The following is a 25826-nucleotide window of genomic DNA, read 5'->3' as shown; positions in this document are numbered from 1 at the left end:
TAAGGCAACAAAGGGGATGAAAATGCACAAGGGGATGAATACTTTCTCAAGCAATTAGATGCTTTGTTAGATCATCAAACATTCCTTCATCATAAAACAACTTTCTTTCTATTCACATATGCAAAATGTGGAGCCCTACTTTGCTGCTGAAGCTGGACAGTAATTCTTTAAATTTAAAATATTAATTCAATGACTATTTGAGGAGAAAAGGTTTTCATGATAGTCTGCATTTTTTTGTGCTGAATAATGTTAGCTGAACGCCAAATTGTCTTCTTCATACATTGTTTTGTACCAACATCTGTGAAGGTTGGCACTAAACAGACATGCAAAAACACAGAACATTTTGGTTTTCTCGTGTAGTGATATCATAGTGCTGATAGGGTTTGGGGAAGTGGGGGGGATTTCACAAGAGCCATCACACACCCACAGACATAGCTCGAAAAACACTAATCTCAACTTGCTCCCTTGGTTTACTGTTCTTAGAAAATCCAGTACCCCCTCCTTGCACACACACACACACACACACACACACACACACATCTGAAACCATTCATGTGCTCCACACAGTGCAACTTTTGATTTCAGTCCACTGCCCATCTTCACTTTAACCATTCTCCCCACAGAGAGACAAACATATTTGCATGAGGGGGTGCAGAAATTGCTAAGATATATTTGTGATGTTGGCCCGTAGCCTATTGCTTCTCCATGGGACATAGATGAGAGAGACAGTTCCATATAGGATGAAATACCAAACCAACTTAACCTATTTGAGAGCCTTTTATTAAGCACATTAGCATTGCAGATTTGCTGGTGTAGTCATTGTAAATCTGATTACCCGCTGCTGATGCATTACATGCATCTCTGAATCTGTGGGAGCACCGCAGGCAGGGAATCAAGTAGAAGAGGTGTTGTTCAGCATATCCTAGTAGTAAACGAATGGACATGAGGGCTACCCTGGGCCACCTCTGGGATCACTTAACTTCTTACGGTAGCAGAACCCCTCGACAACATTCTGCTGAAAAGGCAGTGCACGAAATTCAAAAATATTTTTTTGAAATATGTAACTTTCACACATTAACAAGAGCAATACACCAAATGAAAGATAAACTTCTTGTTAATCTACCCATTGGGTCCGATTTCAAAAAGGCTTTACAGCGAAAGCACAACATATGATTATGTTAGGTCAAAGCCAAGTCACAAAAACACACACAGCCATTTTTCCAGCCAAAGAGAGGAGTCACAAAAAGCAGAAATATAGATATAATTAATCACTAACCTTTGACAATCTTCATCAGATGACGCTCATAGGACATCATGTTACACAATACATGTATGTTTTGTTCGATAAAGTCCATATTTATATACAAAAATCTCAGTTTACATAGGCGCGTTACATTCAGTAATGTTTTGCTTCCAAAACATCCGGTGATTTTGCAGAGAGCCATTTGAATTTACAGAAATACTCATAATAAACAGATACAAGTGTTATTCACAGAATTAAAGATAGACTTCTCCTTAATGCAACCGCTGTGTCAGATTTTTTAAAAACTTTACGGAAAAAGCACACCATGCAATAATCTGAGTACGGCGTTCAGAGACCAAACCAGCCAAAGAAATATCCGCCATGTTGTGGAGTCAACATTAGTCAGAAATATCATTATAAATATTCGCTTACCTTTGATGATCTTCATCAGAATGCACTCTCAGGAATCCCACTTCCACAATAAATGTTTGATTTTTTCAATAAAGTTCATCATTTATGTCCAAATTCCTCCTTGTTGTTAGCGCGTTCAGCCCAGTAATCCATCTTCATGAGGCGCGAGCACTAGGTCCAGAAGAAAAGTCCAAAAGTTCCATTACAATCCGTAGAAACACGTCAAACGATGAAAATAATCCATCTTTAGGATATTTTAAACAAACTTCAATAATGTTCCAACTGGAGAATTCCTTTGTCTGTAGAAAAGCAATGGAAAGCAAGCTACCTCTCACGTGAAGGAGCGCCACGAGCTTGTGGCAGTCTGCCAGACCACTGACTCAAAGAGCCCTTATGAGCCCCTCCATTACAGTAGAATTCTCAAACAAGTTTCTAAAAACTGTTGACATCTAGTGGAAGCCTTAGGAAGTGCAATTTGACTCCATAGACACTGTGTTAACGACGGCTTTGAAAAACTACAAACCTCAGATTTCCCACTTCCTGGTGGATTTTTCTCAGGTTTTAGCCTGCCACATGAGTTCTGTTATACTCACAGACATCATTCAAACAGTTTTAGAAACTTCCGAGTGTTTTCTATTCAAATCTAATAATAATATGCATATATTAGCAACTGGGAATGAGTAGAAGGCAGTAAACTCTGGGCACGCTTTTCATCCAAACGTGAAAATGCTGCCCCCTATCCCAAACAGGTCCCAAACAGGTTAACATAAATTAGAGCATTGGGGGTAGAGATGCATGGGGGCTGAGACCCTTGGTTGGCTTGTGTCATTATTAAGGAGCCTTAGCTATGGCCGGAGACCTTGGCTGAATATCAGACCGAAAACGTTGAGCTCTCGATATGTGCAATCGCAAATGTGTCAAATATGTCAATCTCAAAAGCTAGTTGTTGAGTCATCGAGGCCTCCCCTGCAACCTTCGGAAGCCTTTTTATCGAGCGGGCATCCTGTGCCAACTGTATCACCTCGCAACAGCAATAGTCACTACTACGTCCTTCTCAAAAACCAATTCAACTTTTTCCACATTTTGTTACGTAACAGACATATTCAAAAAATGTAATAAACACATTTCCTCAGCAATCTACACACAATACTCCTTAACGACAAAGCGAATACAAATTTTGACATTTTTGCAAATGTATATAAAAATTTTAAAAAACCTTTCTCCCTTCTCTCTCTCTCTGACTCTACTGAAGGACTCTTGAATAGCCTTTGTTAAACATAGAGAGTCTGGGAACATCAAACAAGTGGGGGGAAAGGAACCATATTTCGTTAATAGAACCAATTGAAAATATGCGTTGGTACTTAATGAATATGATGTCAGTTCAGTTGTCATCTGAGACATTATGACTGATGACAGGATGACATAAACTGTATCTGGGAAAGTCTACACATTCTAGTTATCAGATTCACATGGAATTGTTGTGCAATTTAAATGTTTGAATATGAAAGTATTTGTGAAAAGATTAAATGTAATTTTAGCTTCCAAATGAGAGAATTGGGTTTTCATATGGTTAGGGCTCTGGTCAATCAGTGGCCCGCCCCTGTGAAGAGATATTGGTTATAAACTATGAAACACACCCTTCTCTCCCTCCACTATATAAGCCCTTGGCGAAAATGTAACTTTCTGTTCTGCAGCCTCACGTTAAAAGGACTTATATAATAAGCTGTTCCGAGGACGATAGGACGACGGTATATACGTTAAAAAGGACTAACATGTCAACTACAGAACTAAGCCAACCTCAGTGTGAGCTTTGGTTGTGAATGGTATGAAATTTGAACTCTCATTCACTAAAGAAGTGAGACATCCTAACCGGTGAGTTAGCAGCGGCCGCTGTAAACGTGGGCTAGGAAAGGACGGACGACATATCCAGTCTAACACACAACGACGATACTACAACATATATCCAATTTACCACCAGAGACATTCTTCCGAGGACAGGAAGATCTCTGTTGGCCAACACGGCCAGCATCTACGACCAACCTACCGAAGCACAGCTCAGAGTAAAGATTTATTGCATTTTTCTTTTCCAAATGGGCGGTAATTTATAATGCATAAGATACTGTATTTACGATAGCATGGCTTCTCCCTTTGTTCCTCAGTCTTCCCGTTCTTCCACTCAAACCCAACCCCCTTTCCTTTGTGTAACCAGAAATTATGTCGGCTCCGTCCACCAGGGACATTTTCTGTATGACATAATTTGCATTCTGTGTATATGCAATTCTGTGTGATTAGTATTTAGTAAATAAATAATTAAACCCAATTTGTATTGCTGATTCAACTTGTTAGCCAGGGTTCCTGAAGTTAACCAAGAATGTACAACTTTCAGATGAGACTGAAATAAGGTGACGATTAATATTGACTGCTATTGATGTAAAATATTACTAGGTCTTTCAGAGTTTATTCAGAAGATAACTGCTCTATAAACACTATTTCGTGGTGCCCCGACTTTCTAGTTAATTACATGTACATGATTAGCTCAATCAGGTAATATTAATTACAGAGAAAGGATTTTATAGAATAGCATGTCATTTCACTTAATCCGGCATAGCCAAAGACACGACACATCTCACTTACATAAGTATTCAGACCCTTTGCTATTTCACTCAAATTTGAGCTCAGGTGCATCCTGTTTCCGTTGATCATCCTTGAGAAGTTTTTACAACTTAATTGGAATCCACCTGTGGTAAATTCAATTGATTGGACATGATTTGGAAAGACACACACAGATCTATATAAGGTCCCACAGTTGACAGTGCATGCCAGAGAAAAAAACAAGCAATGAGGCAGAAGGAATTGTCTGTAGAGCTCTGAGACAGGAATGTGTCGAGGCACAGATCTGGGGAAGGGTACCAAAACATGTCTGCAGCATTGAAGGTCCCCAAGAACACAGTGTCCTCCATCATTCTTAAATGGAAGAAGTTTGGAACCGCCAAGACTCATCTTAGTGCTGGCCGCCCGGCTAAACTGAGCAATCGGGGGAGAAGGGCATTGGTCAGGGAGGTGGCCAAGAACCTGATGGTTACTTTGACAGAGCTCTAGAGTTCCTCTGTGGAGATGGGAGAACATTCCATAAGGACAACCATTTCTGCAGCACTCCACCAATCAGGCCTTTATGGTAAAGTGGCCAGATGGAAGCCCCTCCTCAGTAATAAGCACATGACAGCCAACTTGAAGTTTGCTAAAAGACACCTAAAGACTCTCAGACCATGAGAAACAAGACTCTCTGGTCTGATGAAACCAAGATTGAACTCTTTGGCCTGAATGCCAAGCGTCACGTGTGGAGGAAACCTGGCACCATGTCTACAGTGAGGCATGGTGGTGGCAGCATTATGCTGTGGGGATGTTTTTCAGCAGCAGGGACTGGGAGACTTGTCAGGGTTGAGGAAATGATGAACGGAGCAAAGAGAGAGATCCTTGATGAAAACCTGCTCCAGAGCGCTCAGGACCTCAGACTGGGGCGAAGGTTCACCTTCCAACAGGACAACGACCCTAAGCATACAGCCAAAACAACGCAGGAGTGGCTTCGGGACAAGTCTCTGAATGTCTTTGAGTGGCCCTGCCAGAGCCCGGGAATTGAACCTGATCAAATATGTCTGGAGAGATCTGAAAATAGCTGTGCAGCAACGCTCCCAATTCAACCTGACAGAGCTTGAGAGGATCTGCAGAGAAAAATGGGAGCAACTCCCCAAATACAGGTGTGCCTAGCTTGTAGCGTCATACCCAACAAGACGCAATGCTGTAATAGCTGCAAAAGGTACTTCAACAAAGTAATGAGTAAAGAGTCTGAATACTTATGCAAATGTACTATTTTTATTTTATTTTTATATATTTGCAAACATTTCTAAAAACCTGTTATAATCGATTTTGGAATAAGCTTGTAATGTTACAAAATGTGGAAAAAGTCAAGGGGTCTGAGTACTTTCGAAAGGCACTGTATAACAATGAACACATTTTAATGTAGCAGCAACTGCCCTTTTTGCCCCGAGTCAGTGGAGTAGTATCAGGTGTGATACTACACTGTGCATTCAGATGACCCAAAGTTACAACTTTGATCGTAAATAAGTAACAAGCTAAATGTCCATCTCCTCAGTGCACATGATACAGTGCCTTGCAAAAGTTTTCAACCCCTTGGTGTTTTTCCTATTTTGTTGCATTACAACCTGCATTTTAAATTGATTTTTATTCCATGTAATGGATATACACAAAACAGTCCAAATTGGTAAACTGAAATGAAAAAAATGACTTGTTTCAAAAGATTATACAAAATGAAAAACTGAAAAGTGGTGCGTGCATATGTATTCACCCCCTTTGCTATGAAGCCCCTAAATAAGATATGGTGCAACCAATTACATCCAGAAGTCACATAATTAGTTAAATAAAGTCCAGCTGTGTGCAATCTAAGTGTCACATGATCTGAGTATATATACACCTGTTCTGAAAGGCCCCAAAGTCTGCATCACCACTAAGCAAGGGGCACCACCAAGCAAGCGGCACCATGAAGACCAAGGAGCTCTCCAAACAGGTCAGGGACAAAGTCGTGCGAGAAGTACAGATCAGGGTTGGCCCCCAAAAAATATCTGAAACTTTGAACATCCCACGGAGCACCATTAAATCCATTTTTTTTTTAAATTGAAAGAATAATGCACCACAACAAATCTAACGAGAGAGGGCCGCCCACCAAAACTCATGGACCAGGCAAAGAGGGCATTAATCAGAGAGGCAACAAAGAGACCAACGATAACCCTGAAGGAGTTGCAAAGCTCTACAGCGGAGATTGGAGTATTTGCCCATAGGACCATTCTAAGCTGTACACTCCACAGAGCTGGGCTTCACGGAGGAGTGGCCAGAAAAAAATAAGCAAACATGTTTGGTGTTCACCAAAAGGCATGGGGGAAACTCCCCAAACATATGGGAAAAGGCACTCTGGTCAGATGAGACTAAAATTGAGCTTTTTGGCCATCAAGGAAAATGCTATGTCTGGCGCAAACCCAATACCTCTCATCACCCCGAGAACACCATCCCCACGGTGAAGCATGGTGGTGGCAGCATCATGCTGTGGGGATGTTTTTCATCGGCAGGGACTGGGAAACTGATAAAAATTGAAGGAATGATGGATGGCGCTAAATACAGGGAAATTATTGAGGGAAACCTATTTCAGTCTTCCAGCGATTTGAGACTGGGATGGTGGTTCACCTTCCAGCAAAACAATGACCCTGAGCATACTGCTAAAGCAACACCGGAGTGGTTTAAGTTGAAACATTTAAATGTCTTGGAATGGCCTAGTCAAAGCCTAGACCTCAATCCAATTGAGAATCTGCGGTATGACATAAATATTGCTGTACACCAGTGGAACCCATCCAACTTGAAGGAGCTGGAACAGTTTTGCCTTGAAGAATGGGCAAAAATCCCAGTGGCTAGATGTGCCAAGCTTATGGAGACATACCCCAAGAGACTTGCAGCTGTAATTGCTGCAAAAGGTGTCTCTACAAAGTATTGACTATGAGGGGGTGAATAGCTAGCTATGCACGCTCAAGATTGCAGTTTGTCTTATTTCTTGTTTGTTTCACAATAAAAAATATTTTGCATCTTACAGTGGTAGACATGTTTTGTAAATCAAATGATACAAACCCCTCAAAAATCAATTTTAATTCCAGGTTGTAAGGCCACAAAATAGGAAAAATGCCAAGGGGGGAGGGGGGTGAGTACTTTCACAAGCCACTGTAGCAGGCCTCTTCCTTTTACATCGAAATTGAAATTGCCTGAGGATTAGAGACTGCTGCTTTCACTGGTGGCACATGCCCATAAATCTCAGAGAACGATTCCAACGACCCGTTTATGGCCAAAATCTACTTCAATAATTTAGCTCTAATCTTTGCCACTGTTTCTGCATGATAAGACATTTCTTTAGTTAGATGCAATAGCTGTCCAAGTCGTTTAGAATAGCCCATATTTTACTGCCGGAGACTGTCTTAAATGTGTTGAATACCCTGTGAAGCCAGAGGCTGGACTGTGAAACTGTATCCCAAGTTGGAACATCATAATTTAGGAAAAAAATATGGACACAGGTCAAAGCATACTGTGTAAGAGGCTTAATCAACTGTCATTAAAATGTCACTTATTTGTGGATATGGGCTACTGGGCTGAAAGAACCTGACCGGGATACACAGTCACTATACTGAGATCACTTTATGGTATAAATGGCAGTCTTTGCCCCCCAAAAGAGCTGTTGAAGAATGTAAATATGCTGTTGTTGTATCACAAACACTGAGCACATAATGATTGCTTTGGGAGCTCCTGGGGTGAGTTAGATTTGAAGACAGGCTGCAATCAATAGTGTCTAGGACAGCTCCAGAGTATGTAAGATAACAGATGAAATGACTTACCAATACTTTTGACTGTGAACGACCAGGATGCTGTTGGGCCTCACTCATCTAATGGCCTAAGAATTCTCATAGGTGCTGTCTTCTCATGAGCACTGTGTCCTCTGTAGGGGGGGGGAGAAGAAAGTTTAGTCTTACAGCATTGAGGCTTTAGGTAAAACTGAGTTATTCTTCAAAGAATTGATTCTGTACCATCAACCGCCATTGGTCGATACCAAACAAGACCAAGAGAATATAGCCTACACAAAATAAATAAGTGCAAACGACAGTTTGAGTCGTTTATCCATCTGAAACCTCCAGATTATGGTAATGTTTAAATAGCCTCCGTGTCAAATACCTCAGCAAAAACCAGACAGGCATACGTACATACGCTACCCCAAAATAGAAAAATAGCCAGTCAGAAAAAGTCAGTGAACTCTGGTATTTGCCTACCAGACCATATTGAAAGTAAAATATGTTGAATAATATATATATATATAATTCATCTCCAGATTCCCCACAAAAACAAAAGGATGTGTTATAATACAAACTCCTAATCTTTCTCTGGCTAGAGAAAATGTATCACATGGACTTTGAGTGTCTCTGTTTTGATTACAAGGGTTATTCAAGTGAGACGCATCAGTACAGTAGATGATTCCTTGAATGTTCTTTGTTCTCAACTAATTTCTCTTGCAATCCGAGGCAAGAAAACATTTGCATGAGAGTATGCATAAATCTATCAAACGTATATTATTATGATTACTGCCAAAAGCACAACTAATATTACTCTCATTATGATTACTGCCAAAAGCATAACCATATTGAGATCTAAATTCAATGAATTAAGTAAGGCAAATATTGTGTTTGTGACCAGTAAAGTGCTTAACGTGAATAGCGTCCACATTATAATTACAGTAGCTTTTTCAAGCCTTATATGGAGGTAGTCTTCTTTTTGATACTGTCGCAAAGCTAACTAAAAAGCAGCATTCCCCAAGTGAGGATGGCTTTCAATTCAGCAGTAAATTCATGAACTTTTTTGAGGAAAATATCATGATCATTAGAAAGCAAATTACGGACTCCTCTTTAAATCTGCGTATTCCTCCAAAGCTCAGTTGTCCTGAGTCTGCACAACTCTGCCAGGACCTAGGATAAAGAGAGACACTCAAGTGTTTTAGTACTATATCTCTTGACACAATGATGAAAATAATCATGGCCTCTAAACCTTCAAGCTGCATACTGGACCCTATTCCAACTAAACTACTCAAAGAGCTGCTTCCTGTGCTTGGCCCTCCTTTGTTGAATATAATAAACGGCTCTCTATCCACTGGATGTGTACCAAACTCACTAAAAGTGGCAGTAATAAAGCCTATCTTGATAAAGCCAAACCTTGACCCAGAAAATATAAAAAACTATCAGCCTATATCGAGTCTTCCATTCCTCTCAATTTTTTTTGAAAAAGCAACTTACTGCCTTCCTGAAGACAAACAATGTATACGAAATGCTTCAGTCTGGTTTTAGATCCCATCATAGCACCTGCACTTGTGAAGGTGGTAAATTACCTTTTAATGGTGTCAGACCGAGGCTCTGCATCTGTCCTCGTGCTCCTAGACCTTAGTGCTGCTTTTGATACCATCGATCACCACATTCTTTTGGAGCGATTGGAAACCCAAATTGGTCTACATGGACAAGTTATGGCCTAGTTTAGATTTTATCTGTTGGAAAGATATCAGTTTGTCTCTGTGAATGGTTTGTCCTCTGACAAATCACCTGTAAATCTTGGTGTTCCTCAAGGTTCCGTTTTAGGACCACTATTGTTTTCACTATATATTTTACCTCTTGGGGATGTCATTCGAAAACATAATGTTAACTTTCACTGCTATGCGGACGACACACAGCTTTACATTTCAATGGAACATGGTGAAGCCCCAAAATTGCCCTTGCAATTTTGCGATGGCTGCAAACGTTCTACTTTTAAACTCGGACAAAACAGAGAAGCTTGTTTTAGGTCCCAAGAAACAAAGAGATCTTCTGTTGAATCTGACAATTAATATTGATGGTTGTCCAGTCGTCTCAAATAAAACTGTGAAGGACCTCGGTGTTACTCTGGACCCTAATCTCTCTTTTGACGAACATATCAAGACTGTTTCAAGGACAGCTTTTTTCCATCTACGTAACATTGCAAAAATCAGAAACTTTCTATCCAAAAATGATGCAGAAAAATGTATCCATGCTTTTGTTACTTCTAGGTTAGACTACTGCAATGCTTTACTTTCCGGCTACCCGGATAAAGCACTAAATAAACTTCAGGTAGTGCTAAATACGGCTGCTAGAATCCTGACTAGAACCAAAACATTTGATCATATTACTCCAGTGCTAGCCTTCCTACACTGGCTTCCTGTTAACGCAAGGGCTGATTTCAAGGTTTTACTGCTAACCTACAAAGCATTACATGGGCTTGCTCCTACCTATCTTTCTGATTTGGTCCTGCCGTACATACCTACACGTACGCTACGGTCACAAGATGCAGGCCTCCTAATTGTCCCTAGAATTTCTAAGCAAACAGCTGGAGGCAGGGCTTTCTCCAATAGAGCTCCATTTTTATGGAATGGTCTGCCTACTCATGTGAGAGACGCAGACTCGGTCTCAACCTTTAAGTCTTTACTGAAGACTCATCTCTTTAAGTGTCGTCTGACCCAGTAGTGTGAAGGTGAACGGAAAGGCTCTGGAGCAACGAATCACCCTTGCTGTCTCTGCCTGGCCGGTTCCCCTCTCTCCACTGGGATTCTCTGCCTCTAACCCTATTATAGGGGCTGAGTTACTGGCTTACTGGTGCTCTTTCATGCCGTCCCTAGGAGGGGTGCGTCACTTGAGTGGGTTGAGTCACTGACGTGATCTTTCTGTCTGGGTTGGCACCCCCCCTTTGGTTGTGACGTGGCAGAGATCTTTGTGGGCTATACTCGGCCTTGTCTCAGGATGGTAAGTTGGTGGTTGAAGATATCCCTCTAGTGGTGTCAGGGCTGTGCTTTGGCAAAGTGGGTGGGGTTATATCCTTCCTGTTTGGCCCTGTCCGGGGGTATCTTCAGATGGGGCCACAGTCTCACCTGACCCCTCCTGTCTCAGCCTCCAGTATTTATGCTGCAGTAGCTTGTGTCGGGGGGCTAGGGTCAGTTTGTTATATCTGGAGTACTTCTCCTGTCTTATCCAGTGTCCTGTGTGAATTTAAGTATGCTCTCTCTAATTCTCTCTTTCTTTCTCTCTCTCGGAGGACCTGAGCCCTAGGACCATGCCTCAGGACTATCTGGCATGATGACTGCTTGCTGTCCCCAGTCCACCTGGCCGTGCTGCTGTTCCAGTTTCAACTGTTCTGCCTGCGGCTATGGGACCCTGATCTGTTCACAGGACGTGCTACCTGTCCCAGACCTGCTGTTTTCAACTCTCTGGAGACAGCAGGAGCAGTAGAGATACTCCTAATGATCGGCTATGAAAAGCAAACTGACATTTACTCCTGAAGTGCTGACTTGCTGCACCCTCGACAACTACTGTGATTATTATTATTTGAACATTTGAACATCTTGGCCATGTTCTGTTGTAATCTCCACCTGGCACATCCAGAAGGGGACTGGCCACCCCTCATAGCCTGGTTCCTATCTAGGTTTCTTCCTAGGTTTTGGCCTTTCTAGGGAGTTTTTCCAAGCCACCGTGCTTCTACACCTGCATTGCTTGCTGTTTGGGGTTTTAGGCTGGGTTTCTGTACAGCACTTTGAGATATCAGCTGATGTAAGAAGGGCTATATAAATACATTTGATTTGATTAGTGTCAAGCCTGCTCCCACTCTTCCTCCCCCTGGTGTTCTGGGCATTACCTTCCCTAGATCTGTCTCTTCCCAAGCTCTGTTCCCTTCTTCGTGTTACCCGTGTTCTGACGCTGTTCCTGTTTTGTTTCCTTGTCTGTTCCCGAATAAATGTATGGCTCCTCGTACTTGCTTCTCCTGTCCGGCGTCGGCCCTTACAGGATCCCGAAGCCATCACACGAAGCATCGGGGAGTCCTGGCGTTCCGGTTGGTGGTGACGTTGGTCCTGGGTCGCCGCCGATGGAACCGGGGGTGCCTAGCCAACTCGTCGGGCTGCCACGCCTTAGTTAGCTCGAGAGGTTTCCTTGCCCCGGTTGGCTTGGAATGCACCCATCCCACGTTGGGCCTCAGCCGGATCGTCAGGTCTTGTTTGCCCAGCCGGCTCGTCAGTCTGTTAAGTCTTGGCCGGATCATCGGGCTTCCACGCCGCAGCGGGATCGACAGGCGTTCACCCGCCCGCCCGACCGACCAGCATCACTGCTCTGGACGGTTCTGACCTAGAATATGTGGACAATGCCTCAGCCAGCTTGCCAGGCTCCCATGCCCCTTCCGGTTTGTGGGGAGTTCACCCCCAGCCAGCTTGCCCAGCGCCCATGTCTCGGCCGGCTCGCCCAGGTGTCACCACCGATAAATTCATGATAAACGAGAATTTCAAAAAGCATTTCTCTACGGCTGGCCATGCTTTCCTACTGGCTACCCTAAACCCAGCCAACAGCTCCACATCCCCCGCAGCTACTTGCCCAAGCCTCCCCAACTTCTCCTTCACCCAAATTCAGACAGCAGATGTTCTGAAAGAGCTGCAGAAACTGAACTTGTACAAATCAGCTGGGCTAGACTCTCTCTTTCTAAAATTATCCGCTGACATTGTTGCAACCCCTATTACCAGTCTGTTCAACCTCTCTTTCGTATCGTCCGAGATCCATAAAGATTGGAAAGGTTCCGCGGTCATCCCCCTCTTCAAAGGGGGGGACACTCTAGACCCAAACTGTTATAGACCATTATCCATCCTGCCCAGCCTTTCTAAAGTCTTCGAAAGCCAGGTTAACCTCTCTGGTACAAGCGTCCCACCTCGACAACAGCCAATGAGATTGCAGGGCGCCAAATTCAAAACAACAGAAATCCCCAAATTAAAATTCCTAAAACATAAAAGTATTATACACCATTTTAAAGATAAACTTCTTGTAAATCCAACCACAGTGTCTGATTTCAAAAAGGCTTTACTGCAAAAGCACACCATGCGATTATGGTAGGTCAGCACCTATTGACAGAAAACCATACAGCCATTTTCCAGCCAAGGAGAGGGCTCACAAAAGTCAGAAATAGCGATTAAATTAACTTATTTGGGGTAGGGGGCAGTATTTTCACGTCCGGATGAAAAGTGTGCCCAGGGTAAATTGCCTGATACTTAGGCCCAGATGCTAGGATATGCATATTAGTATATTTGGATAGAAAACACTCTGAAGTTTCTAAAACTGTTTGAATGATGTCTGTGAGTATAACAGAACTCATATGGCAGGCAAAAACCTGAGAAAAATGTGGGAAATCTGAGGTTTGTATGTTTTCAAGTCTTAGCATATACAATATACAGTGTCTGTGGGGTCATATTGCACTTCCTAAGGCTTCCATTAGATGTCAACAGTCTGTAGAACCTTGTTGCAGGCTACTACTGTGAAGTGGGAGAGAGCGGATTGAGTCATGGGTCTGCCAGAAGGCCATGTGCTCAGTCAGGCGAGCACCTGTGAGAGTTAGTTCCGTTCCCTTTCATTTCTAAAGACAAAGGAATTCTGCGGTTGAAACATTTTTGAAGATGTATTATGAAAACATCCTAAAGATTGATTATATACATTATTTGACATGTTTCTACGAACTGTAATATAACTTTCTTGACTTTGTCTGGACCTAGTGCTTGCGCTTTTCGATAACTGTACTAAATGCGTAAACAAAAAGGAGGTATTTCGACATTAATGATTGACTTTATCGAACAAAACTAAATTTATTGTGGAACTGGGATTCCTGGGAGTGCATTCTGATGAAGATCATCAAAGGTAAGTGAATATTTATTATGCTATTTCTGACTTTTGTTGACTCCATAACATGTTGGGTATCTGTATTGCTTGTTTTGGTCTCTGAGCACTGTACTCAGATTATTCCATGGTGTTCTTTTTCCGGAAAGCTTTTTTGAAATCTGACACAGCGGTTGCATTAAGGAGAAGTATATCTTTAATTCCATGTGTAACAGTTGTATTTTCATCAACATGTATTATGACTATTTCTATAAATTTACTTGGCTCTCTGCACATTCACCGGATGTTTTGGAGGCAAAACATAACGTGCCAATGTAAACAGAGATTTTTGGATATAAATATGAACTTATCGAAACAAAACAAACATGTATTGTGTAACATGAAGTCCTATGAGTGCTATCTGATAAAGATCATCAAAAGGTTAGTGATTAATTTTCTCTCTATTTCTGATTTTTGTGACTCCTCTCTTTGGCTGGAAAAATGGCTGTTTTTTCAACTAGGTTTTTTTGTGGACACTGGTGGGATTAACAACAAGTTTATCTTTAAAAAGGTGTATAATACGTTAGCGTTAATCACTAACCTTTGATGATCTTCATCAGATGGCACTCATAGGACTTCATGTTACACAATACATGTATGTTTTGTTCGATAAAGTTCATATTTATATCCAAAAATCTCAGTTTACATTTGTGCGTTATGTTCAGAAATGCATTGTCCCAAACAAACATCCGGACAAAGTGCAGAGAGACAATAAATGTTTGTTTTGTTTGGTAATATCCCTCGTTATGACCAAAAACCTCCTTTTTGTTCGCATGTTTTTTCCAGTAATCCAAATGCTCAAGGTGGAACTCAAGGCAATAAGTCCAGACGAAAAGGTTTTAAAAAGTACAATAAAAGTTAGTAGAAACATGCCAAATGATATTTAAAATCAATCCTCCGGTTGTTTTTGTCATAAAAATGCAATAATATTTCAACTGGACAAAAGCTTCGTCAATAGGAAAGGAGAAACAAGAAAGGCGCGTTCCCGGCGCATGGCTGATGTCTGGAAATTTCTACTGGCCTCTCATTGAAAGTGCTGTATCTCCCTAATTTTTCAGAGTAAAAGCATGAAACAATGCCTAAAGATGTAGAAGAATGTAGAAGAAGCCATAGAGCTTGTGAACTGGGTCCTAAATCTTTGTATGGTGGATAGGCTTTCAATGGAAAAACAGCCTTTCAAAATAATAGTACTTCCTGGTTGGATTTTCCTCGGGTTTTCGCCTGCCATATCAGGTCTGTTATACTCACAGACATTATTGTAACAGTTTTGGAAACTTTAGAGTGTTTCCTATCCTAATCTGTCAATTATATGCATATTCTAGCATATGGACCTGAGAAATAGGCCATTTACTTTGGGAACGTTATTTTTCCAAACTTAAAAATTGTGCCCCCTAGCTGAAAGAGGTTAAAAAAAGGTGAAAGGAAAAAAAGAAAAAGAAGTTGGGATGCCGGGTGGCGCCCCTAAAGTTTGGGGGACTGTCACGCCTGCTCCCGCTCTTCCTCCCCCTGGCACTCGAGTGGGCCAAGATCCCCAGCATTACGCACTTAAGCCACCATCAGTACGCACACCTGCCTTCCCCCGTCACGCGCATCAGCGATCATTGGACTCAATTTACTTGTCATTATCTTATATCTATCTGTCTGTTCCCAAGCTCTGTTCCCTGCGTCAGAATTAATTGTGTCATGTCTGTTACTCTGTTCCTGTCTCCTAGTCTGTTCCCGAATAAATGTCTGACTCCCTGTACCTACTTCTCCTGTCCGGCGTCGACCCTTACATAGTGAGATACTGCAGACATACTGTGGTGTAATTTTATTACCAGCCATAGACCCAAACGAAGGAATTTAGCTGCATGTGTAAAGCTTTCTTCCAGGCAAAGGGTGGCTATTTGAATCTCAAATATATATTTTGATTTGTTTACATGATTCCATGTGTGTTATTTCATATGCGAAGTCTTCATTATTATTCTACTATATAGGGAATATTAAAAATGAAAAACCCAGGAATGAGTAGGTCTTCTAAAACCTTTGACCGGTAGTGTCGGTGTCCAAGTGGGAAAAGTCAGTGTGGAGTGCAATAGAGATTGTGTCATCTGTGGATCTGTTGGGGCAGTATGCGAATTGGTGTGGGTCCAGTGTGCCTGGGATGGTGGTGTTATGAGCCATGACCAATCTTTCAAAGCAGAGGTCAGATACCTGGCAGTGTGGTGCCTGGAAAACAACCTCTCCCTCAACATCAGCAAGACAAAGCAGCTGATGATCATGGACTACAGGAAACAGAGGGCCGACCACACCCCCATTTACATCCATAAGGCTGTAGTGGAGCGGGTCGAGGTCTTCTTATCCCTCGGTATTCACATTACTAGAATCTATCATGGTCCAAACACACCAAAGCAGTAGCAGTAGGCACGACAACACCTCTTCCCCCTCAGGAACTCAAAAGATTTGGCATGGGCCCTCAGATCCTTCAAAATGTTTTACAGCTATACCATTGAAAGCATCTTGACTGGCTGCATCACCGTATGGTATGGCAACTGCTTGGGCTCCGATGGGAATGCGCTACAGAAGGTAGTGCATACAGCCCAGTACATCACTTATTACAAATGTAGCGAAACGCTTGTGTCTAGTTCCAACAGTGCAGCAATATCTAAGAAGTCCACAACAACTACCTAATACACACAAATCTAAGTAAAGGGATGGAATAAGAATATGTACATATAAATATATGGATGAGCAATGACTGTACGACATAGGCAAGATGCAACAGATGGTATAAAATACAGTATATACATATGGGATGAGTAATACAAGATACGTAAACATCATTAGTGGAATTAATAAAGTGACTAGTGATCCATTTGTTAGAATGGCCAATGATTTCAAGTCTGTATGTTGGCAGCAGCCTCTGTGTTAGTGGTGGCTCTTTAACATTCTGATGGCCTTGAGATAGAAGCTATTTTTCCAGTCTCTCGGTCCCAGCTTTAAAGCACTTGTACTGACGTCGCCTTCTGGATTGTAGCAGGGTGAACAGGCAGTGGCTCAGGTGGTTGTCCTTTATCTTTTTGGCCTTCCTATGACATCGGGTGCTATATGTGTCCTGGAGGACAGGTAGTTTGCCCCCGGTGATGCGTTCGGCAGACCGCACCACCTTCTGGAGAGCCCTGCGGTTCTGAGCGGTGTAGTTGCCGTACCAGCCGGTGATACAGCCCGACAGGATAATACCAATTGTGCTTCTAAAATGTTGAGGGTTTTAGGTGACAAGCCAAATTTCTTCTGTTGCGCCTTCTCAACGGCACCGAACGAGATGGCTGCAGTTTAATGATCCCGTAACCAATTGTACTATTGTGTATGTTTTTCGTGTTATTTGTAACTTGTTTTGTACATAATGGTTCTGCCAACTTGTCATATGACCGAAAAGAGCTTCTTGATATCAGGGCAACGATTACTAACCCTGTACTGGAGGAATTCTTCCACGAGTCAGATGGGAAGGATTTACACCAGACACCCAACAAGGCCCTCATCCCCGTCATTCACAGGAGGAAAAGACGGAGGAATTGTGGACGATGGCCCAGGTGCCTTATAAGGACCAGTCGCCGAGAGGGTAATCTACCTTCACCGTCGGTCCCATTAGCCAACTTAATCGATAGTGAAATAGACCAACAGGACATTAAATACTGTAATATATTATGCTTCACCGAGTCATGGCTGAACGACATGATAAAGAGCTGCCGGGTTTAAAAGCCTTTTCGGCAGTATAGAACAGCGGCCTCTAGTAAGACAAGGGGAGGCAACCTATGCATATTTGCATAGAACAGCTGGTGCAAGAAAGCTAAGGAAGTCTTGAGGATTTGCTCACCTGAGGTAGAGCATCTCATAAGCTGTAGACCATACTATTTACCAAGATAGTATACATCTACATTTTTCATAGCTATCTATATACCACCACAGACTGACGCTGGCACTAAGACCTCACTCAATGAGTTGTACACGGCCATAAGCAAACAGGAAAACACTCATCCACAGGTGGCGCTCCTAGTGGCCGGAGACTTTAATGCAGGGAAACTCAAATCAGTTTTACCTAATTTCTATCAGCATGTTAAATGTGCAACCAGAGGGTAAAAAAATAAAAATAAACTCTAGACTACCTTTACTCCACACACAGGTCTCCCTCCATTTGGCAAATCTGACCATAATTCTATCCTCCTGAATCCTGCTTACAAGCAAAACTGAAAAGCAGGATTCACCAGTGACTCAGTCAATAAAGTGGTTAGATGAAGCAGATGCTAAGCTACAGGACTCTTTTGCTAGCACAGACTGGAATATGTTCTGGGATTCTTCTGATAGCATTGAGGATGTTACGCACGCCTCTTGGTGGAGGGAACAAAACACCCTGCTACACTCAGCTCCCCATGGAGTGAAAGAGGTATGTGATTGTAGGTGCGGGTAAGGATGACAGAGGCAGAGAATATTACCGTTTACTGGGAATTTCCTTAACACAGAAATTGTGGGGAAAAGGGACTGGACGGAAACAAAGCAAAAGTTAAAGAAGTCCTCTCCTACCTACCCATTACTTAACGAAACGTAACGTGCTAACCAAAATACAGGGGGAAGTCTGCCCCTCCGTAGCTGATGTGAGTAAGACCTATAAACAGGTCAATATTCACAAGGCCGCAGGGTCAGATGAATTACCAGGATGTGTATGCTGAGCATGCGATGACCAACTGGCAAGTGTCTTCACTGACATGTTCAACCTGTCCCTGACTGAGTCTGTAATACTAACATGTTTCATGCAGACCACCATAGTCCCTGTGCCCAAGAACACTAAGGTAAACTTCCTAAATGACTACCGACCTGTGGCACTCAACTCTGTAGCCATGAAGTGCTTTGAAAGGCTGGTCATGGCTCACATCAACACCATTATCCCAGAAACCCCAGACCCACTACAATTTGCATACCGCCCCAACAGATCTCTATTGCACTCAACACTGCCCTTTCCCAAATAGACAAAAGGAACACCTATGTGAGAATGCAGCTCAGTGTTCAAGACTATAGTGCCCTCAGCTCATCAATAAGCAAGGACCCTGGGACTAACCACCTTTCTCTGCAACTGGATCCTGGACTTCCTGACGGGCCACCTCCAGGTGATAAGGATAGGGAACAACACATTTGCCATGCTGATACTCAACACAGGGGCCCCTCAGGGGTGCGTGCTCAGTCCCCTCCTGTACTCCCTGTTCACTCATGACTGCATTGCTAGGCACGACTCCAACACCATCATCAAGTTTGCCGATGACACAATAGTGGTAGGCCTGATCACAGACAACAATGAGACAGCCGATAGGGAGGAAGTCAGAGACCTGGTTGTGTGGTGCCAGGACAACAACCTCTATCTCAACGTGACCAAGACAAAGGAGATGATCGTGTACTACATGAAAAGGAGGACTGAGCATGCCCCCATTGTCATCGACGGGGCTGTAGTGGAATAGGTTGATTGCTTCAAGTTCCTTGGTGTCCACATCACCAAGAAACTATCAGGGTCCAAACATACTAAGACAGTCATGAAGAGGGCACGACAAAGCCTATTCCCCCTCAGGAGACTGAAAAGACTTGGCATGCGTCCTCAGATCCTCAAAAAGATTCTACAGCTGCACCAACGAGAGCATCCTGACTGGTTGCATCACTGCCTGGTATGGCAACTGCTCGACCTCCTACACAAGGCACTACAGTGCGTACAGCCCAGTACATCACTGGAGCCAAGATTCCTGCCATCCAGGACCTCTATATCAGGCGGTGTCAGAGAAAGGCCCTAAATATTGTCAAAGACTCCAGCCACCCTAGTCATAGACTGTTCTCTCTGCTACCGCACTGCAAGCGGTACCAGACCGCCAAGTCGAGGTCCAAATGGCTTCTTAACAGCTTCTAAAGGGCTAATAAAAGGGCTACCCAGACCCCTATTTTATGCTGCTGCTACTCTCTGTTCATAATCTATGCATAGTCACTTTAACTCTACCTACATGTACATATTACCTCAACTAACCGGTGCCCCTGCACATTGACTCTGTAACGGTACCCCTGTATATAGCCTCACTTGTTATTTTACTGCTGCTGTTTAATTGTTACTTTTATTTTCTATTTTGTATTTTTTACTTAACTTCTTAAAGCATTGTTGATTAAGCACTTTACTGTAAGGTCTGTTGTATTCTGTAAGGTCTGTTGTATTCTGTAAGGTCTGTTGTATTCTGTAAGGTCCGTTGTATTCGGAGCATGTGACAAATAACATTTGATTTGATTCACCACACTGTCTGTGTGGGTGGAACATTTCAGTTTGGTATCAAGAGATCAACCCTTGCCATGCCGACTGCCTGTGACCTGGCGGACTCATTAAACACATGCTTCGTTTGTAAATTATGTCTGTGTTGGAGTGTGCCCCTAGCTATCTATAAATACATTTAAAAACTTGAACATGTGGCTGTCTGCTTTGCTATTAAAAGGTTATCTTTACTTTTACTCAAGTATGACAATTGGGTACTTTTTCCACCACTGCTTACAATCATCAAAGACTCCAGCCACCCAAGTCATAGGCTGTTATCTCTGCTACCGCATGGCAAGCAGTACCAAGGCACCAAGTCTGGAACCAACGGGACCCTGAACAGCTTCTACCCCAGTGGGGTCTGGTGGGAGAAGATATAGGAGGTTGGGCTCATTGTAATGGAATGGAATTTATGGAACATAAATTGGTGGTTTCCATATGATTGATGTATTTGATACCGTTCCATTAATTCCATTCCAGCCATTATAATGCGCCTGTCCTCCTATAGCTCCTCCCACCAGCCTCCTCTGCTCTAACCCAAAGCCACACTGCTAAATAGTTAGTTAAAAGGTTAACCGAATAGCTACCCGGACTTTCTGCATTGACCCTTCTAGCACTAAAGTTGTTGACTCATCACATATACTGCTGCTGCTCTTTACTATAGGTAACTTTATTCTTGGTTATATGTACATACATATCTACCTCAATTACCTCGTACCGAGTCTATGTGCAGGGGTACTGGTACCCCTTGTATATGGCCATGTTATCGTTACTCATTATGTATCTATTAATACTACATGTTTTACTTTTCACTGTTAGTCCACACCTGCTGTTTGCAAAGTATTTGACAAATACAATTTGATTTGATTTCATAAACATATTCTAAGCTATGTGGTTCTTATCTGGTTTTGCCTCGGGACCCAAATTGAACCAGCATGTCGCAATCCAATATTTGCATGGCCAAAATGAAATCTGGAAAACTAGTTATAATTCTATATTGATAGTAAAATGTACCAACTATATGACATGGGAACAACAGTCCATAACTGCATTTGGCCCATTTTCTTGATGAAGAATGTTAAGCTCACTGGTTTGAGACCACAAAATCAACCAAACACGCTAAGTAGTGCATCTAATAAATTATTAGGTATAATTATAAAAATATATAGGTTCATTATAATTTCCACACACTTTATAGTTGGTGATAGTCGTTTAAACTCAGATTGGACTATTTAGTATTTGTTTTACTTAGACACTCGTAAACCATTCAAAGCCTTGGGTCTCGACCCTCCAATTGAGAATTGCTGCTCTAACCTATAAAAAACATAGCCTGACTTAATAAAATACTCATGTCAAAAGCAGTAGATGCTTGATCACATGCATTAAACAAAGGACTTCAAGGAGCAGAATGAACAGGAAACGCTGCTTCCAGGACATGAGTACTCTGTCAAGGAGCAGAATGAACAGGAAACGCTGCTTCCAGGGCATGAGTACTCTGTCAAGGAGCAGAATGAACAGGAAACGCTGCTTCCAGGGCATGAGTACTCTGTCAAGGAGCAGAATGAACAGGAAACGCTGCTTCCAGGGCATGAGTACTCTGTCAAGGAGCAGAATGAACAGGAAACGCTGCTTCCAGGGCATGAGTACTCTGTCAAGGAGCAGAATGAACAGGAAACGCTGCTTCCAGGGCATGAGTACTCTGTCAAGGAGCAGAATGAACAGGAAACGCTGCTTCCAGGGCATGAGTACTCTGTCAAGGAGCAGAATGAACAGGAAACGCTGCTTCCAGGGCATGAGTACTCTGTCAAGGAGCAGAATGAACAGGAAACGCTGCTTCCAGGGCATGAGTACTCTGTCAAGGAGCAGAATGAACAGGAAACGCTGCTTCCAGGGCATGAGTACTCTGTCAAGGAGCAGAATGAACAGGAAACGCTGCTTCCAGGGCATGAGTACTCTGTCAAGGAGCAGAATGAACAGGAAACGCTGCTTCCAGGGCATGAGTACTCTGTCAAGGAGCAGAATGAACAGGAAACGCTGCTTCCAGGGCATGTGTACTCTGTCAAGGAGCAGAATGAACAGGAAACGCTGCTTCCAGGGCATGAGTACTCTGTCAAGGAGCAGAATGAACAGGAAACGCTGCTTCCAGGGCATGAGTACTCTGTCAAGGAGCAGAATGAACAGGAAACGCTGCTTCCAGGGCATGAGTACTCTGTCAAGGAGCAGAATGAACAGGAAACGCTGCTTCCAGGGCATGAGTACTCTGTCAAGGAGCAGAATGAACAGGAAACGCTGCTTCCAGGGCATGAGTACTCTGTCAAGGAGCAGAATGAACAGGAAACGCTGCTTCCAGGGCATGAGTACTCTGTCAAGGAGCAGAATTAACAGGAAACGCTGCTTCCAGGGCATGAGTACTCTGTCAAGCCGCATTTAGAAACACAGCACATTCACACTGATGATCTGTTCCATTGTTTACAACATGTTCTTGGTCTAAAATATGTAAATGCTGTTTAATCTTCAGTCCAACTTCCTTTACAGGCTGTATATTCTTAAAATAATAATTCAATATTCAGTTCAACAGCTACATGGTTTATACCCCTAGGTTGTAAAAAGTTACTGTTTTGCTTCAGTGCTGACATGAATGAAAAACAACTGCTATACTGTTATACCTTTCCCAACCAAGCCATATAGTTTGAAATTGTAGTTTCCTTTAGCAAGCGGGGTATTTGAGGGGTTCAATTGTTCAAATGAGACTTTAATATCTCAGTACTGCTTAGGGACTTATGGAGACTTCCAACGCATCTGCTATTCAGCAGCCGCTTGTGTGAACAGAAGGAGCCTGCAGCACAGACATACCAAAAACCTCTACAGGGAGACATTGTTAATGCATTGTCCTGGGGCCCTCTCACTGGCTGCTTTATTGGTCGTGCTGCAGTCATCTCATCCACAGACCCTCAAGCTAGCGGGACAGCGCGACCTAAATGTGGATCTGGCAGACCCCGAAGACATTTTGACTCTCCAGTTTCCTGTCGGCAGGCAATAATAAGGCCTAATGTTGTGCAAGCACAAATCGTATGTCCCAAAATGCAATCCTGTTGAGCTGAGGCAGAGCACATTACAGTGTCTATTTTAATTCCATTATGAGATTATATCACCTGGAAGCAGAAGATGGTTCAGTGTCCTACCCTATTAGGAAAAAGTAAAGGTGCTTTCTTGAACCGAAAAGGGTTCTTCGGCGGTCCCATAGAACAGAGCTGGGCGATATGGCCAAAATATCACAGTATTTTATTTTATTTTACCACAGCAGTATGAAAAAGATCTCAAATGAGTGCAGGGAAATTGTATTAATATTTTTTTAAGTTGAATTGAGCAGTTTAAGAAATCTGAATGGAAAAAGACAGATTGAAATCACGTAGAATGTATGCGTTATTATTATTTAAAACATATAAAATACCATCAAACACTGTCATGTACAATATGGGCAAACAATCAAGGCCTTGTTTTTAACCAAATGTTGCAATTATGATTTGACTTGTGATTTAGAGCAAAACACTGAAAATAGAATGATTATTCTAATTCAATAGTTAGAATATAATAGTGGGCACCTTGGAATACAGTGTTGTTTGACATGACAACGAGTGAAAATGCCAGGGAGGAGTTATTGTGACAGGGTAGGATGTTGATAAGTGTTTCCTAGGGGACCATATAATCGTTAGTTATGTTTTTATTATGTTTCTTCAATAAAACAGTAACATGCAAAACATAAACAGAAAAGCCAGAGGAATTCCACAAAGAAATAAGAGAAGAAAAAAACAAAAAAACAAATGCACATTGTTATCAATTCAAATACAGACATGTAGCGAATACATTTTTTAAACATTTTGTTTTGTATATGTTTTAATGACTCTAAATAGTTTTCTAAATCTGTTTAAAAAAATAAGAAATTGGGCTTTTTCTTCATAATTGTTGATTTGTATATGGAAAACGTTCCTAATAAAATAAAGAGAATTATGACATTCTCACGTTCAATTGTAGAATCATCGTAGTAAAATAATATGTCAAACTTTGAAATTTCAATGGTTGTATGCATTTTGTGGCCAAGACATAGATTCAGATATAGGTTCAATAGATTCAGTTTCTAGTTCACAAAAATTGCATTCACTAGTAACATCAGGTATATATTTAGAAATCAAGCTATTACACAGATAGAATCTATGGATAATCTGAAAGGAGATCTCCTTTACTGTATTGGTCACCATAAATTTGTGTGACGTGAGCCAAACACGGCGCCAGTTTACATCAAATGATGAAGCCAAACAAAATATCGCAGAGGGAATAGACTTCCTGTAGAAAATATCCCTTAATAAATTATTGTTGAACTACGCATCTAGTAGACCAATGCCATTCCCCTGGAAATCGCTTACAATAGGATATCTTCCAAAATATTCATTATTCTGAAGTAAAGTTTTTATCCAACTAGGTATAGCTTTAATAACAGTATCAAATTCTCTCTGAGTAAATAGATTCCCACTAATACTAAGTAATTAGCTGACAAGGACAATGTTTTTCGAGAACCAGTTATGGTAAAATATCTTGTTTCTATGTAATATCGACACATTGTTCCATTTATAACATTTATGAGGTGAAAAGTTGTGTTTATACAGCAAAGCCCAGCACATTAAAGCCTGCTTGTGAAAAGCCACCAATTTCACAGGAAGTTTACCCAAAATATTGGACATTGTAGTAAAAAATGAAGCCCTCCGAGCTTCTGAAAAACCAAATGAGGTATAATATTCCAGAAACTATGAGGATGTTTTATGTACCCTTAAAACCAGTTGACTTTTGATATCTGATTGAAGAGAGTGAAGTCTAAGATATTTAGACCGCCATCACAAACCCTGTTGGTGATAAACATCTCTTTTTTATTTTTTTTTTCTTATGTGGCTTGTTTTTCCATATGAAGTTGAACAAAAGCCTATCTAAGGTACTGCAAGTGCATTTGGGAATGTCAATAGATGAAAAAATCAAATCAAATCAAATCATACACATGGTTAGCAGATGTTAATGCGAGTGTAGCAAAATACTTGTGCTTCTAGTTCCGACAATGCAGTAATAACCAATGAGTAATCTAACCTAACAATTCCAAAACTACTACCTTATACACACAAGTGTAAAGGGATAACGAATTTGTACATAAAGATATATGAATGAGTGATGGTACAGAACGGCATATGCAAAATGCAGTAGATGGTATCGAGTACCGTATATACATATGAGATGAGTAATGTAGGGTATGTAAACAAATTGGCATAGTTTAAAGTGGCTAGTGATACATGTATTACATAAAGATGCAGTAGATGATATAGAGTACAGTATATACATATACATATGAGATGAGTAATGTAGGGTATGTAAACATTATATTACGTAGTATTGTTTAAAGTGGCTAGTGATATATTTTTACATCAATTTCCATCAATTTCCATTATTAAAGTGGCTGGAGTTGAGTCAGTGTGTTGGCAGCAGCCACTCAATG

At 41.8% G+C, this 25826-nt stretch overlaps 1 protein-coding gene across 4 annotated transcripts in view; it reads right to left on the bottom strand.

The window, feature by feature from the left end:
• The window catches only part of LOC112242962 (PTB domain-containing engulfment adapter protein 1), a 166334-nt gene that overhangs the window by 68354 nt on the left and 72154 nt on the right, over positions 1-25826 (bottom strand). For all 4 annotated transcript variants that reach the window (XM_024410817.2, XM_042319954.1, XM_024410837.2 and 1 more), the window contains exon 2: positions 8098-8198. The gene's annotated coding sequence lies outside the window, so the exon portion shown is untranslated. The remainder of the gene's footprint in view (positions 1-8097; positions 8199-25826) is intronic.

The sequence above is a fragment of the Oncorhynchus tshawytscha genome, linkage group LG03 (genome assembly GCF_018296145.1).
Source record: "Oncorhynchus tshawytscha isolate Ot180627B linkage group LG03, Otsh_v2.0, whole genome shotgun sequence".
In the NCBI taxonomy this organism is placed as follows: Eukaryota; Metazoa; Chordata; class Actinopteri; order Salmoniformes; family Salmonidae; genus Oncorhynchus; species Oncorhynchus tshawytscha.
This window is presented reverse-complemented; position numbering and strand designations above follow the sequence as displayed.